Source organism: Sturnus vulgaris, chromosome 1 (genome assembly GCF_052056855.1).
Source record: "Sturnus vulgaris isolate bStuVul1 chromosome 1, bStuVul1.hap1, whole genome shotgun sequence".
Taxonomy (NCBI): domain Eukaryota; kingdom Metazoa; phylum Chordata; class Aves; order Passeriformes; family Sturnidae; genus Sturnus; species Sturnus vulgaris.
This window is the reverse complement of record NC_142243.1, coordinates 43,236,458-43,252,004: the sequence shown is the minus strand read 5'-3', so window position 1 is coordinate 43,252,004 and position 15,547 is coordinate 43,236,458. Positions and strand designations below refer to the sequence as shown.

The 15,547-nt window shown below is 44.6% G+C and overlaps 1 protein-coding gene across 3 annotated transcripts in view; it reads right to left on the bottom strand.

Annotated features, from left to right (window-relative positions):
* POMGNT2 (protein O-linked mannose N-acetylglucosaminyltransferase 2 (beta 1,4-)) overlaps nucleotides 1–10,388 on the bottom strand; it is a 31,296-nt gene extending 20,908 nt beyond the window's left edge. For 2 of the 3 annotated variants that reach the window (XM_088164675.1, XM_014878456.2), the window contains exons 1-2: nucleotides 10,302–10,388; nucleotides 7,918–8,047 (exon numbers count right to left, since the gene is read on the bottom strand). The gene's annotated coding sequence lies outside the window, so the exon portion shown is untranslated. The remainder of the gene's footprint in view (nucleotides 1–7,917; nucleotides 8,048–10,301) is intronic. The other variant, XM_088164697.1, reaches the window with a different exon arrangement.
* Nucleotides 10,389–15,547: the final 5,159 nt, after the last annotated feature.

The following is a 15,547-nucleotide window of genomic DNA, read 5'->3' as shown; positions in this document are numbered from 1 at the left end:
TGACTTTACCAGGAATATGTGGACAGCAACCAGAGCAGAGAATATACTGCATCCTCAGAAAGCACATGACATCATATACAAAGAAGCAAGAGACATGGCGTGAAAATGAACTACAGGGGAGGAAAGAAAACAGAGCCAAAAAGAGTATTTCCACTAAAGGACAGATAGAGAAAAGATCATAGAATCATAGAATATGCTGAGTTAGAAAGGACCCATCAGGATCAAGTCCAACTCCTGGTCCCACGTAGAACATCTCAAGAATCACCATATGCCCCAGAGCATTGTCCAAATGTTTCTTGAACTCTGTCAAGTCTCGGTGCTGTCACCACTTCCCTGCAGAGCCTCTTCCAGTGTTCAGCCACAGTTTGGGTGAAAAACATTTTCATGATATCCAAACTAAATATTCTCAGTCTCAGCTTCAGGCCATTCCCTCGGGTCCTGTCACTGGTCATGAGAGTGAAGAGATCAGTGCCTGACCCTTCTTTTCCCCTCCTGAGGATGCTGAAGACCACAATGAGGTCTCCCCTCAGTCTTCTCCAGGCTGAACAAACCAAATGACCTCAGCCACCCCTCACCAGGCTTCCCTTCCAGACCCTTCACCATCCTTGTTGCCCTCCTCTGGACACTGTCTAATAGTTTAATGTCTTCTTTACATTGTGGTTCCCAAAGCTGCCCCCAGGAGTTGAGGTGAGGCTGCTCCAGTGCAGAGCAGAGTGGGACAATCCCCCCACTTGCCCAGCTGGCAGTGCTGTCCCTGATGCACCCAGGACAGAGTTGGCCCTCCTGGCTGAGTTGTGAATTATTGAAAATTTCTACACATTTCCCTGTTTGCTAGTGATGAAAAGTTATGCACTCCCATGTAACATCCTCAGTCTCTTCTAGTGCTTCCACCTTCTAGGCTGAGGTGCTGCAGTGCTGTATCACCTGCTACGAACAAGGCTCTCTGCTCATGGTTAGCAGACATGGGCAGAGTGTGAAAAGTGAGAAGTGGAGGGATGCACTGCAAGGTATCAAATAATCAGGATTTCCATCTGCATCAGTTCACACTGTTGAGTCAAGGACAGCAACACAGAACAGCTAAACCTGCACTACGCTCAGACTGCTCTTCAAGGGAACTGGAAAACACTCATTTTCTTATGCCACTTCAAGTCACTAAAACAAGTCAAACTTCCTTTCACAGAATGAGCTTTGCTTACCCCACACAGCATGGTGCCAGGTATACATACCCAATGGAAGCAATGCTTCTGCTTAGATTTAAGGATGTGCCTAACTCCTGGCTGGATCAGCACTTTCAAACACACATCCTTGTGGGGCCAAGGATTTGCATTCTCACACATCTTTAAACTTTCCAGGACATGTCATTTATCATTCTGACTGTGATAAAGGATGGCAACACCCTCCTCGTTTATCTTGCTCTCAATACACTGCAGAAAACAAAAATATAGATTTTTTTACAACAAGGTGGAGGACATTGATATCACTCTCCCTCTCTGACAATTTAACTATAGCATAACATCATCAGGTTTAAATCAGACAAAAGAAGAAAAGACTTGAAGAAGAAAAAATAAGTGGGAGAAGCAACATTTACTGCAAAAGAAACAAAAAATCTGTTTACAGATCACGTCTGAAAAGAACATCTCTATTAAATGTGACTTCAGAAGAACTGACAAGGATAAATCCACGTGCAGCTCCAGGTGTTTCAGCCTAAACGTGGAAAATATACATTATTTTGAGTTCATGAAGGGCTTAGTTTTATCATTACTGTTTATACACACTTTCTCAGTTCATTTTACACATATGGCAAGAAGTGACTGGGGTGCTCACTAATTTTAAAATACAGCAGCTCCCTATTTTAAACATGTTTCTGAATTATACATGGGCTGGGTACTCCTTCAGACAAAGGAACTCTGACAAATGACGTTCTGTCTCTAGCCAGGTGCTTCAAGTAATCTCAACCCTCCCACCTCTTCATCACATGAAGATGAAGACTGCACAACGTCAGTCACACTGCAGACCTGTTCAGATGCTGCCTCTACCTGAAACAACACAATCCACGTGTTGAGATCCGCATCGGTCTCCATTATCAGAAGCTGAAATTTTTGCTGCAGTGGGCTCAGGTAGGGCCTGAGAGGGTGCTGACTGGGACACATCCTCCACAGCCAGCATTATGCCAGACTGCATCTAGCTCCTCTCACAAGTTTCTCCTGATGGGATTGCTCTCCTTCCTAACTGACTTTCTCTTTTATGCCTGGCTAAGTGATTCTGGCTGCACCTGTGGTCTGCAATAGATTTAACAAACAGCACAGTGTGCTCCATGACCTGGCTGCTCCCGAGCCACGTGCCTGCAGGAATACTGCCTGGAGCATTAAACCCACTGTATGCGCTTGAGTGCACACGCCCCATTTTGGACCTGCTTCATTACCCTTTTCTCAGCAAGCTTGCCTAGAGTTAACTTAATGCATTTAAGGACTGAAGACCAGCTTTGACACCCTGCAGAGCTATCAAACATGTTACATGCAGAGGATTTGGCCATATTCCATCTCTGGAGTTTCCTTCAAGTCCACTTCTTCTGAAAATAGCTGACCTGATGCTTGAGCAGCATGAGAACAGTGCTCCATCCAGCACAGACCATCACCACCATGGAGAGCTGCTGCATCTTTACACTGACCCTTGCATACTCAACCCCTCCCCTATGACAGCACAGGAGTGGGATCATTTCCAAGTCTCCTTATGTGATACTTTAAAAGACTGGAGTGCACAACAGTGGTCCCTGTATTCAAGTTCCACTGGCCTGGTCAGCTTAATATGATGTCTCTCAGCTGCCACAGAAGGGCACTCGCAGTGCCCAGTAGCAGGTAGCATCAAGGACTCATAGGAATAACTAGAGGCCAGTAAATGCTTTCCAGCTTCTTCCTCAGCAAGAGTCCCCTGAGCTTGGGGACTGTCACCTTAAGATCCAAATTCCCATGGAAGAAAGCCTTTTCTTTTCAAGGGTGACTTCCAACTTCATCAACTCTTAGGCAGGATGTAATGAGCAGGAGGCCTGGTACAACCAGGACAGCTTTGAGAGAGAAGGGGGCAAGTCTGTGTTCAGAGCCACACCTGGATGTGCCTTTGCAGTGCAATCCCACCTCTGTCTACAAACAGGCTTCCTCCCAATCCATTCAGAAATACCTGTACTATGCTTTCTACCAGTACTATATAAACTAAAAACCTTTAAAGTTCAAACACAAATCACATCTTTTCTGATCTAGCCAATTGAAAAGTGATGAATGACAACAAGTTGTGAAATTTGTCTTGTCAGTAGCCCATAATTGCTACTTGGAGTTTCAAATTATAGCAGAGAAAAATGAAGAACAAAACCGAAGTGTTTATAGCCTGTTTGGATTCTGGTTTACAAAGTCAAGCATTATCTTTGTCAGTTGCGAGGAAATGCAATTGCACTGCGGACCTCTACATCAAAAACCATCTACTTTAATTAATTATTTGAGTATTATACCAGCAAGAAAAGAATTACTGTAGTTATTTCAGAGTTGCTTATTGCTTTTATACATGTGATCTGTCTGCAAAGGTTAATAAGAATTTGTCAAAAATCTAAGTTCATTTTACTACAGAATTATTAGGATTTAGGATTAGCATAATGAGATATTATGATTATTAGGACCCAATGGATATTAGGATACCCAATGGTATCCTAATAAATACAAAAATATTTTGAGATCTTTCTAAAGAAGAACTGGACAAAGATTGAGGCATAAAGGTTGAAGAAAAGGCTGCAATTTAAGTAGGTATGAGATTGTCTACAGATGGAGAGCTAAAGATAGAGAAAGACTAAGGAGCCCAGTGTCAAAGAAAAAAAAAACAACAACAAAACTACAGGTGGACTTCCAAGACCTTCCAAGTAAAATTGCAGTAGTTTAGGTGAACTTATTTGCACTTGGTTTACAGTTCACTCATTCACCTTTCTTCACTAAAAAAGTCACCCATAAATATCAGAAATAAAAGCCCACCAATCAAAAGCAATCAAAGTTACAATTTTAAAGCTAGTTCTGCCCCTCTGTTCTTCCCCCCAGGCTTCCAACTTCCCATCTCAGGGCTGTCAGTAGCTGTCAGCAGATCATATGAGAAATTCATCTGAACGTACAACATAACTTGACAGGCAATACATCAGAAAACCTAGATGTGACAACAGCAAATTCCACCAGATGGTCCTGGATCATATCTATCTATTAAAAAAATTCTGACAGAAAAAAAATCCTAACCACACATAAGCAGAGCTTCTGAGGAATGGAAAAAAAATATCTGGCATATGCACTGTTTCACCCTTTGTCCTAACCATGCCAGAAAAGGAGATACACAACAGCTCCAGCTTGTCCTGTTCATTAATATCTATATGTATATTTCATCCTCCTCCCTGAAGAAAATACTTCTAAATAAAGATGCCTCTCCATTAAAGGCAGTATATACTACTAACAACGCTGCTTTTCAATTGAGAAAATTCTGTCAATGATTCTGGAGCCTGGTCTTGCTCCAGCACCAGCCTGGTCTCCAGGAACACCAAAACCACGTGGTTAGCCCTGAGAGTAGCTGCAAACTTGAAGCACATTCAAGACACCCTTCCCATGTCCCTGTTGCTCTGGCAGGCAGCAGATTCTGTTTGGGTTCAGGCTGCCTAAAAACCTCATCAGCCTCTGCAGCAACTCTTTTAGGAGAGACCTTGGATTGCCTCGTCCACTGTCAGGCATGCAGATCAAACACTGACTGTCCAGAGCTACCCTCAATTCAGGTAAAACTGCCTTTGATCCATGTGAAGTACAAATCACATTCCAGCAGGCACAACCTGCTCCAGCCTCACGCCCACAAGAGACAGAGCTGTGGTGGGCACAGGGTTAGGGTTGGGACACTGTGCCACCCTCTGAGAGATGAGTCCTATGGCAGAAAACTCCAAGTTCAGGAGCAGCTCTGTGGCTATCTCACTGATGCTGTCACTGCTCTTCAGGTGAGCACCACCAGCCTGGCCACAGGCTCTGCTGTGACAAAAGTGACAGGCCTATGAAAAGTAAATCAAAGTGGAGCAGGCTGTTACTGCTCAAGTGAGACCCTCGGGGATACCATTCCTTTCTCCTGTTCTGCCCCTGCCGTCTACAGCTGTGTGCAGATACATGTTTTGCTCTGTGAGAAGTAGTTGTGTGTAACTGCAAAAATCCACCACGTGTCCTTGTCCTCCCAATTACCTACCCTCGGAAGTAAAAGGTATTTAGTCAAATATATTTTTAATTGGTAAAGCAAACAGACATGAATCTGAATGCAGAGAGGGAAGGAAGACAGTGAAGGATGTGGTGTTATTTTATCATTGTTTAATAGGACAGGATAGTGCTCCAAGTCCTTTGGAAATCTGACGGTTGCTCCTAATACAAAGCTGTGACTGTAGTAGAAAGCAGATCTACTCCCTGTCAGTGCACAAGCTGCACTTCACAGCTCAGGGCTGAGGAAATCTCTCTTCAAGCCAGTGTGGCAAAATCAGTTTCCACCAAGAAACCAGATTGATCCTTTAACCAAGGAGCAGTTCTGTATATCACACATACCTTTTTTCCTTCCCCTAAGGACAGCTCCTTCCATCATAGACTCTACTTTGCTGTTAATCGAAGTGCACCCGTTTCCTGAGTGAGAAACACCTGTGTGTGGGGTTACTCCAGTGCACCGTTTATTGTCTCCATCCAATCCATTTTACAATTATCACCTTTAGCACAGAGAGAAAGCTACTTTTACATCATAGACCTGAGAACAAAAAGGTTATGAAAAATCCAATTCCCCCCTCGTCCTCGAACTTCAACAAGGAATATATGATTTTTCACTGTGCCTTTGTCATTTTGACATAAAAGAAAAAGTCAGTGACATTTTCAAGTTTTGTTATTGTGCACCGGTGGGGTTTCAAATACTGCAGAAGAACGTAATTACATTTATAGACACTTTTGAGTGGAACTTAAATGTTACAACAGCTATAACAGTCTCTAAGAGATAAGAAAAATAGGCATTTAGCTCAAAATGTATGTTCTGATTAAACTGAAAATGGACACCACCTTTTTACTGGAGTGCCTTTTGGCATCTAAAAGTTTTTTCTATAAATACTAGACTATGATTTTCCAAACCATCAACTTCCTACAGAGAGAAAAATACACATCTTACTATTTAACTGTTCTCAGCTGAAATACCACCAAAGAGAAGGCATAACATGTATTTGACAAAATTGATAGAAAGTCACTTCCGCTCATTCTGATATTCAATTATAGCTCATTAGAAAAGCACAAAATTGTGCAAATCGAAGTCCATGAATCAGCTGTTTACTTTATTTATTTATAGGCATTTATATAGTGCTCATCACCATAGCAACCAGGAACCTTTTTTTCTTCTTGTTCAAAGGAAAAGTTGTAATTTCAAAATGTGATTCTTTGATGTCGCACTGCAAATAGGTACTTAGGTCCTGTGCTACAAACCCTTTATGCAGGTGTCTGAAGTATGTGAACCAAGTCAAAGGTGCAGTGAAAGAGGCAGAAACAGAGAAAGGAAAAATAAAAGGAAAGGAACCACAAAACAAGTGAGAAAAAGGGAAAGAGTAAAGAGCTTTCTTATGAAAATGCACAATGCACCATGTCCCACAACAAGCCATGATCACCCCAGTACTTTTTACCTGTAATAACTAGTGACTGGTTCACGGAGAACAATCCAATTAATGAAGACCAAGCAAGTTCCAAATTTATGCTGAGGGCACTGGTGAATATTCTTAAGGAAGGATTTCCAAAAGGATAGTAGCTCAAAAATGAGGCTGCAAAGGGCTGTCTCCCTTTTGAGAGCAGAGAAGTCAGGAGCCTCACTTTGACTACTACTCTTTTCTGATCCCCCAGCAATTAGGCATAACCAAATTCCCACAGAATTAATAGACCTTTTTAAAAATGCCATCTGCTCACAAAACATCAAAGAAATGTGTAAATTAGAACACTGCTCCTGCATACACCATTATAGAATTAATTACTAGGTATGTCCTGCAATTGCAGTTTCCTCATGATATTGCTGGGAACTTTTTTTCAGACCCCCCAGAAGAGACTAAAATTGGTTTTACACTATTTCATCTGGTTGCTTCCCACCATTGTATAGCTGATACATATACATTAACAACATAGTGTTTCAGATTATTTTTAAAGCTAATGAATTTCTAATTGGGACAGAAAGGAAAAAAAATATCTTTGGCCTGCTGTAATTTTGTTATATAAGAAACATTATGATGAAGATTTCCTCAAGACACTGGTATGTGAAGTTATTATCTTCAACTCTGTATTTAGCTTGATCCTAACTTCCTCATAAGCCAATACTGTCCAAAGCAGTTAAATAAGGAGTGTTCAGTTGCTCCTAAACTAAACACATAAATCTTTACTCAAGACTGGTGACTATTCTGTAGTCTTTTTTTATACTGTATTCTAAATAGGGCAGAAGCTGCATGTATGACAGCAGGAAAAGTGACAAGTTCCTTATCTGGAAAAATACCAGCAGGCACTGTTATCAGAGCAGACCAGCTCTTTTAAAGTGGATTGATGAAGCTATTTTTAAAAACACCTAATAACATCACAGAGGAGACTCTGATCTCTGCAAAGGTGAGCCGCACAGCTCGATACTCCTGGGAGGCAGCTAATGAAACTGAAGCTTGTCATACACAGGCTGCGTCCAGTAATTGGCTTTGAACACTGGCGGCTGAGCCTCCCCCGTGCTGAGCTCAATGCCCCGCTCACAGCTTGCACCAAACACAGGCAGAGCTGGCTGGCTGGCACCACCAGGTGTGAGCGGTCCTCTCTCCCCTGCCCGTGCCACCAGGCACAATCTGCATACTTGGAAGGCAAAGAAAGAATTCCAGCCCCTCAAACCTACCAGCTGGCTTCCAGGACAGGGAGAGACAGCTGTGTAGGGAAGGTGCCAAAGTGCTGTCGGAGCAGGCGGCGTGCTGCTGGAGAAGGGAACACGCTCTGCCACAGAAGGTGAAGGAAAGTGGGGGGAAGACCTAAAACGAGAAGGAAGAGGGTCTCACGTCATGCCTTCATCCAGCACAGCAGAACCACCAACAAATGCTAGCCCTCAGTCAGTACTCTGTACCAACAGTGCAAAGTCCCTTGGGGACAACCACTGGCTTCCCCAGAAAGGCAGCCAGCAAAACAGCGGAGCATCACTCATCTTCCCCAAACTCCCACTGACCCTTCCTAGCCCACTCTTCCCTGACCTTTGTGGATCCACAGACCCACTCTACTTCTCAATGTGAACTACAACACCGAATTCTGCAACCACCTGGACCACAACCTAAGAAAATACTGTCCCACAGTGTGAGAAGACTCTTTGTCCTCTTGAAGAAATTTTATCTGCATAGCTGAGGATCTCTGATGTGGTTCTGGCTCTGTGGTTTAATGCTCTCCTTTGCGCCACCTTCTTTTTCATGATTCTTCCTTCCTCCCACTACTTCCTAGAAAAATTCACTCTTTCACAGCCTAGATACACCCTGACTGGAAACGCCATTTTAAATAGAAAGCAGTTTCTTCTGCTGAGAAAAGTCATCTATGGCTCTGATAATTTGATAGTTTTACTCGTGGAAGATCTCTAAGTCTCTGTGTTTTAAAACACCTCCTAAAGACCTTGCTATGTTAGAACACAGGCCAGATACACAAAAAAATCTGGGGAGCAGCAACTGAATGTGGGCTGATATCATAAGGAACCATTTAAACCCACAGCACTTATGGAACACTTTAAAGCAACCATTTTTAAGAGAAAAGGGGGTGAGAAAAAGGGGAATGAGAATATTCAGTTTCCGTCAAATGACTGAAGCAAACCTCAGTAAGTTCACAATAAGATGAAACTCAGGAGATTGGAAATTTATCTGGAGATTTCCATACAGTCAATCCATTTTGCACATTGCTTAATAGAGAGTGGGCTCTAAGTAATTAGTCCCAAAACATTACCCAGGCACCTAGAGTGCATGTTCATGGCACACTTCACAAGTGTTGGAAACTGAACTCCAGCTTTGATGACAGCTAATTAAAACACAAAAGTGAGGCTCCGAGTAAAACTGCCACCTTGCAATCATCAACCGTTCAAAATGCACTCTGGCAGAAAAGCAGACTGCAAAGCAGCTTTCCTGTATCTAGTTCACGCATTTGGTATCTACCACGGTTTAGAAAATGACATGGCAAAATAAACACCCTGTCTTACAGCTGATGTGTTTAGCATAAGTCAGATTTGTTTCGGGGAGAACGTCCTTGCAGAGAATGAGAGCTCTTCTGGTTCCCAGCTAAGTCAAGGCTTGAGCTAACAAGCTAATCAATCAGTTCAAGCGTTTTGAGATTGCTCTTAAAAGGAGCCGTTTCTGTTTTATTACCAGAGTCAGCAGTCACTGTTTAAAAGTCAGCATTTGTCAGTAGTTACCCAACTATGGCACTGGTGTGAAAACACTGATACGTTCCCTTGGCTTGAGCAGTTGTTCAGGTACAGTCCTTATTCTCATCACCCGAGAAGAGTGTGCCTCCCCAGTTTATTTATTTATTTTTCCAAACATGTAGCCTTTATCTTCAGAGCCTATTTAAACACTGGGTTAATTGAGGGGGGGCTGGAAGGGAAGCAAGGGGACCCAGCAGACTCCGGTGAGCCCAGCCTCGGAACATGCACGTGCAACGCATCCAGAGCTGACCCAGGCAAGAGAAACTTTTCCACCATGCTTAGTCAGCACGCAATAAGTAAAAAGGTGCAGGGTGTGATAAACCTGGCATCCGTATCCACGGGGGCCAAACTAGCAAATTCATTGCTAATGAATCTAAAAGCCGAAGACAGGTGTCGGGAGGTTAGGGGGCTGGCGTCCCAAGGCACCCAGCCATCAAGGAAGGCTGTCAGGAGAATATAATTACATCTTCACCTGCCCCAGTAGGCTTTAAACCCGCAGCGCCTTTGACCTCTGGGGAGGTTATCGGAGTTGTAGTTGAGCAGCTGCCGGCAGGAGCAGGCACCGCTCACCCTCACCGCGGGCTGTCGGGGCGGACGGCTCTCGCTGCCCGCCCTTGCACAGGTGGCCGCGGCGCCAGCCCCGCTCCGGGAGCGCTCCCTGGCTCGCCCGCCTCCCCGCCGTGGGGTCGCCGCCGAACACGAGGGACATGGCCCCGCTCCCCCTCCTTCCCCATCACCCGCCCTCCCTTCGGGAAGGAGGCGGCAGCCACCCACTACGAACCGCCCCCTGCGGGTGCCCGGGCAAGCGCCCGCGGGGCCCCGCGCCGCCTCACCTGCCGCCCGCGGCAGCGACCGCCCCTCGGCCCGGCCCGGCCCCGCCGCCCCGGCCGCCTCCTCGCTCGCGGTGTCCCCGCCCGCCGCCGGGCGGGATCGGGGCGGCCGGGCCTCGCAGGCGGCGGCTGCGCATGCCCGGTGCGGGCGAAGGGCATTGTGGAGGCTGCAGTTCGCGGGGCCCTCAGGGCGGGCGTCCTGACCCTGCGTTCGGTGCACGCCCTGCCCCTGTCCCTCCTTCTGCCCCCGCGTTCAGTGCACACCTTTACCCCGCTCCTGTCCCTGTCCCTGCTCCTGTGCCCACGTTCAGCTCACACCCTGCCCCGGGTGCCAGCTCCCACCCCTGCTCCCAGGGCAGCCCGGCGAGTTCCCTTCCCTGCTCTCTTTCCCGCGCTGTCCAGACCTTGCCTCCTCGGCTGATCGGTTTCCTGGAGCCCTCTGCTTTTCCCAGCCGTCTGCGTTGCCCACCTGCATCTCTTCGTCTTTCTCCCAATTCTCCTTTCGGCTCCACAGAATCATAGAATCATCGAATCGTCAAGGCTGGAGAGACCTTTCGTATCATCCAGTCCGAGTGTCCACCCAGTACTATCGCTGTAACTCCTAAACCACTTCACCCAGCACCAGATCCAAATGTATCTTGGATCAGAGACTGTGACTTCAATACACCCCATGGCAACCTGTTCCAACGCCTGACCACCCTAATAGCGAAAAATTTGTTTCTAATATCTTATATGAATCTCCCCTGTCCCAGTTTAAGGCCATTTTCTTTAGTCCTTTCATGCTAGGCATGGTAAAATAGACCTGCCCCCGCCTCACTGCAACCTCCCTTCAGGTGGTTGTAGAGGCAATGAAGTCTCCCCTGAGCCTCCTCTTCTGCTGTCCGTCCCATCATCTCCCCTCACTGTCCTACCCTTGTCCCTCTGGGTCCATTTCTCACCCTCTGCTCCCCTTGCCCGACAGGCTTCTTCCTTGATGCCCACACTCCTTGCCCTCTTCCACTCAGAAAGAGGTGCTAAAGCAGAGGGCAGCCATCCTTATGATGAGTACGTGGCACCAAATCCACCAGGAAAACGTGACACATCGCAGGCACCTGCATCCTTGGTAGTGGAAGGTTCCTTCCCACCAGGGAAATTGTGACAGCAGTGGCAGGTCACCTTCACATGGAGGTGTTTGCTACGGTCAGGCTTCACCAGAGCAACCCAGAGACCATTACAGCTTGAATAAAAAACCAAGAGTACGCTGAGCCTACAACAAGAGGTTGAATCACCTGAGCAGGTGGACACATGTGTGTAACAGCACCTCTGCTCCCAGCCTTTCCGAAAGTCAATGGGGCTTTTGTCATTCACTTCACTGAGGCTTTTGTTTCTCACGGGAGCTTCCCATTTCCAAGCCCGTACAGAGCTCTAATTCAATGGGAAGGACAGACAGAGGTTTGGTAGCATCCTTCACATTACCTGGTGTTTGTATGCATAGCTAAATGCGTCCAGAATGACAGGACTACTAAATGTGCATGCAGGAATTTAATAAAAAGTTTAACGTTGAAAAGTTTGCTCCTGAAAAGCTGATAATCATTTGGGGGAAATCAAATCTAAAAGCTTAGTGCTCCTTCCTCCAGCCTCTTTTTTTGGCCTTACAGATTTTGTAGCTAATAATCTGAAGAATCAACTTGTGTTACAAGAGATACACACAAGAACTGAGGGTTTTCAGGAATGCTTGTTGCTACTTAAATTTCAATTTCGTTACAGTCTCCATGAATTCTAGTGTTGAGCCTCCATGGCTCAAGGCAAATGTCAGGCTTCTGAGATTTTTTTTTTTTCAGTTTGTTCAAGAACTATTACACTACTGAAATCCATTGCAAGAGATACCATCTACTCTGTTTCTCATTAAGTTTCTGAGTTATAGTCCAGTCTTGGATAGACTTCAGAATGCTGGACCCACATCCCTTTAACTAGAGTAATAGAGCCAAGTAATCATTATCACCATAATTTTCATTATTTCTTTGGATATTTCACTGGAATAAAAAGTCACTATTTCAACTGTGTTTAGAGATATCAATTAATTTTCCCAAAGCATTTGTGAGTAGAAATCCTGACTAAGATTTCACAAATACCTGCTTGCATATTCACGTAAATGTCATCTGCAGTGCTATTTTTCCTCCTTGTTATGAAATATTTAATGAACCAGTCAAAAGCCAGACACTACAGTAGTTTGAATCAAGTGGCCAGTCACGTATCACAGACAATAAATGGCTAAAGACACAGACATAATCGTTCAAGAAAAAAAGAACACCCATAAGCTGAAATGTGTTTCTATGAAATATTCATAGAGTTGTGGTGATTTATTGTTATGTCTGCTTCAGAATAACCTGCAATGGGAAAAAGAGCATAATCTGATAAACTTTTCATGCAAAACAGTTCATTTGTTATTCCTGGAGTAAGAAGTTTGTAGACCCAAATCTTCTACATGGGGTAGGGATGCGTTTTCCTTCATGCAAGGTTTTACAGGGGATACCTACTGGAAGCAGTGTGAACGTGCTAGTGGCAGAGACAGTCCCTTCTGGTGCTGAGGGATTGGTGTCTAGTGCAGTTTTGGATTGTTTACAGAGACATCTGCACAAGGCTGGCAGATACAATGTGGGACCTATAAGAAGACACTGCCTGGCCTGAACTTGAGCTTTAATGTAGTGCCACACAGTTATATTGCCCAAATCACTTCTGATGTGACCATTCAGAGAATAAATCAGCTTTTACAGACAAAGGCAGAGGATGGGCCTCACAACTGGGAGCTGGAACAGTGAAGTCATCCTTTACAGTTCAATAGACAGAGCTATATCTCCAACTTGAAGCAAACATTGGAATGTTTCCAACCCATACATTCTCTCCTCACATCACCTTCTATACCTGTGCTATAGCTCTCTCTGTATGTACAGCCTCTTTGAATGAGAGAATACCAGAGGGTTGAGTCCTGGAAGCTGACTCCACCCAGCAGCATCACTGATGTGCCTGCTCATGAAAATCGACACATGGGACAGCAGCACTCCAAGCCTTGCTCAGCTGAAGTCTGCTACATCCACTGGCTTCTTTGTTGTGTGTCTCTGTGTGAGGCTGCCTCAGCTTTTTTGGCCATTTACCTAATGCCTCTGCTCTCCCTTGCTTTTCACTACCTCTGTGGGCTGCACAAATTGTGGGCACTTGTGCTCTTATTCTTTCCACAGCAGGACAAAGAGAAGGATCTGTGAAAGCTGTTGGTAGGAGCTTGCTGGGATTTAGCCACTCAGATCTGTTTAAATGCCAGCTTTGTAAAATGCATTTGGTAGGGGTAGTGGGACACACAATCCCAAGGGATGTACCAGTCTGCCTGTGGTATAATCACAGCTCAGCAGAGCTTGCAGGCCAACCAGCCAGTATGTAAAACTGGATGAGCACCACTGATTCCAGTCTTGTAAGAAGTAATAAGCAACATCCATGGAGTGTGCTGCTGCCTAATCATCCTGCCAAGGAAAACCGTTTTAGCCAAAAACATCAGTGAAGCCATTTGGGACTGAAGGCACCATGGAACTCTCTGCACATCCGCTCAGCAAATGCTAAATGCAGGCAGAAGAGAGAGCTGAACGAGGGACTTTGAAAGTGTTATATGCCTCAAACCTCTCTTACAAATTTATGTAATTCACTAAAGAAATTATACATATTCATGTAATTTTACCTCAGGACTATGAATTTATTTAGAGGGGATAAATGTTTCTTGCCTCCAAAGAGCAAGATTTCATTAAACTGTCTCTCTTTTGGAAAAAGCAAGCAGTGACCCCAATCTCTGCAGTACCTGGCAGCCAGTAATAGCTGTATCATGATCAGTATCTGCCCTCTAGTAGCAATTTTTCACACACTGATGTCAAACACATGCAGGAGTAAAAAAAAGAAAAAAAAAATCTGCTGCTGAGCAACGCTGTCACTGAAATGACTTGTGCCTATGAGGCGGTGAGGACACTGGGTGTTCTGAAAGCTCAGCTCTGATCCCAGTGTTTCACTCCTTAAGCCCAAGGGCTGGGTAATTGCTGGTGCTGCCAAAGAAGGTTAAGGCTTTGTTTATCTTGTTGCAGGTAAAATGAGATTAAATGAGCATGTGCTGTTAAACAGGTAAGCAAACATGACTATTCTGTACAAAGAGAGATAAAAAAATAACTTCTAAGGATGACAGCTAAATATATACACTAGTTTCATGGTGATACTAAGAGAGCAAGAAGACTTCCCAGGCCCACAAGCAGGGCTCCAACCCCTGCTTCTGCTGCCAGCCATGGGATCCTACTGAGCACAGAAGTGAGCAGCACATGGCAATCAGCATGAGCATGACAGCAAAGCAATGGAGCCAGTAGCTCTTTCCTAGCTCCTCCTGGAGTGCTGACAGCTTCTGCTTGGTTTTTGGAGTGGTCTGCTTAATTTGGAATGCAGAACAGTTAGATAAGCAAACACCTGATATATTTAGCCATTCACTTATTTAACAATGTGGTACAGGCAAACTACTAAGCAATAAGGAATTTTTTTTTATAACAGGAAATCCATTCATATATGGACTTGAAGTAGATGTATCTGTTAAATATAGAAAAAGATTTGCACTAATCTAAATTCAACTAAATATAAATCTCCACAATACAAAAAAAGGAATTAGTACTAGTAACAATGAATAAAAAATGCAGGAAAATGGAAAAATCAATGACAGTCAGCATCAACAGATGTGCCAAAAGCTCCCTTGTATGACAAAATGACTGTCTCATGAAATATTAGCAACTATCCAAACCTGGGAAAGTGTGAAAATCTTGTTACTATATGAATTATCTAAGACACTCCTGCCAATTATAGACTTTCTGTGAAGAAGAGAGACATTGGTAATCATGACAGCAACTGTGTTCAAGTGTCATGTGAATATTCTCGGGCGATTATTCAAATCAATCATTTCTTGTCCATGTAGGAAAGATTCATCACTCTTAGTATCTCGTGTCACTCAGCGACTGAATTGATGATGCTCTGCTGTGGTGTTCTGTAGTCTGCCTGTTTAAGGTGACAGCACTGTCACGTATTTAACTGCTGAGGTGAAGAGCTGTCCAGCAGATAGTAGGAGGGCATGGGCCCAGAATCCATGAGAAACATTACACAGGTGGTTAGAGACCAGTTCCCTGCTGCACTGAGCAATGTCCTACCCAGAGGCATTTTTGGAAGTGGCAGGAGCAATGCTGGCTGCTGTCACTGTGGCAGGG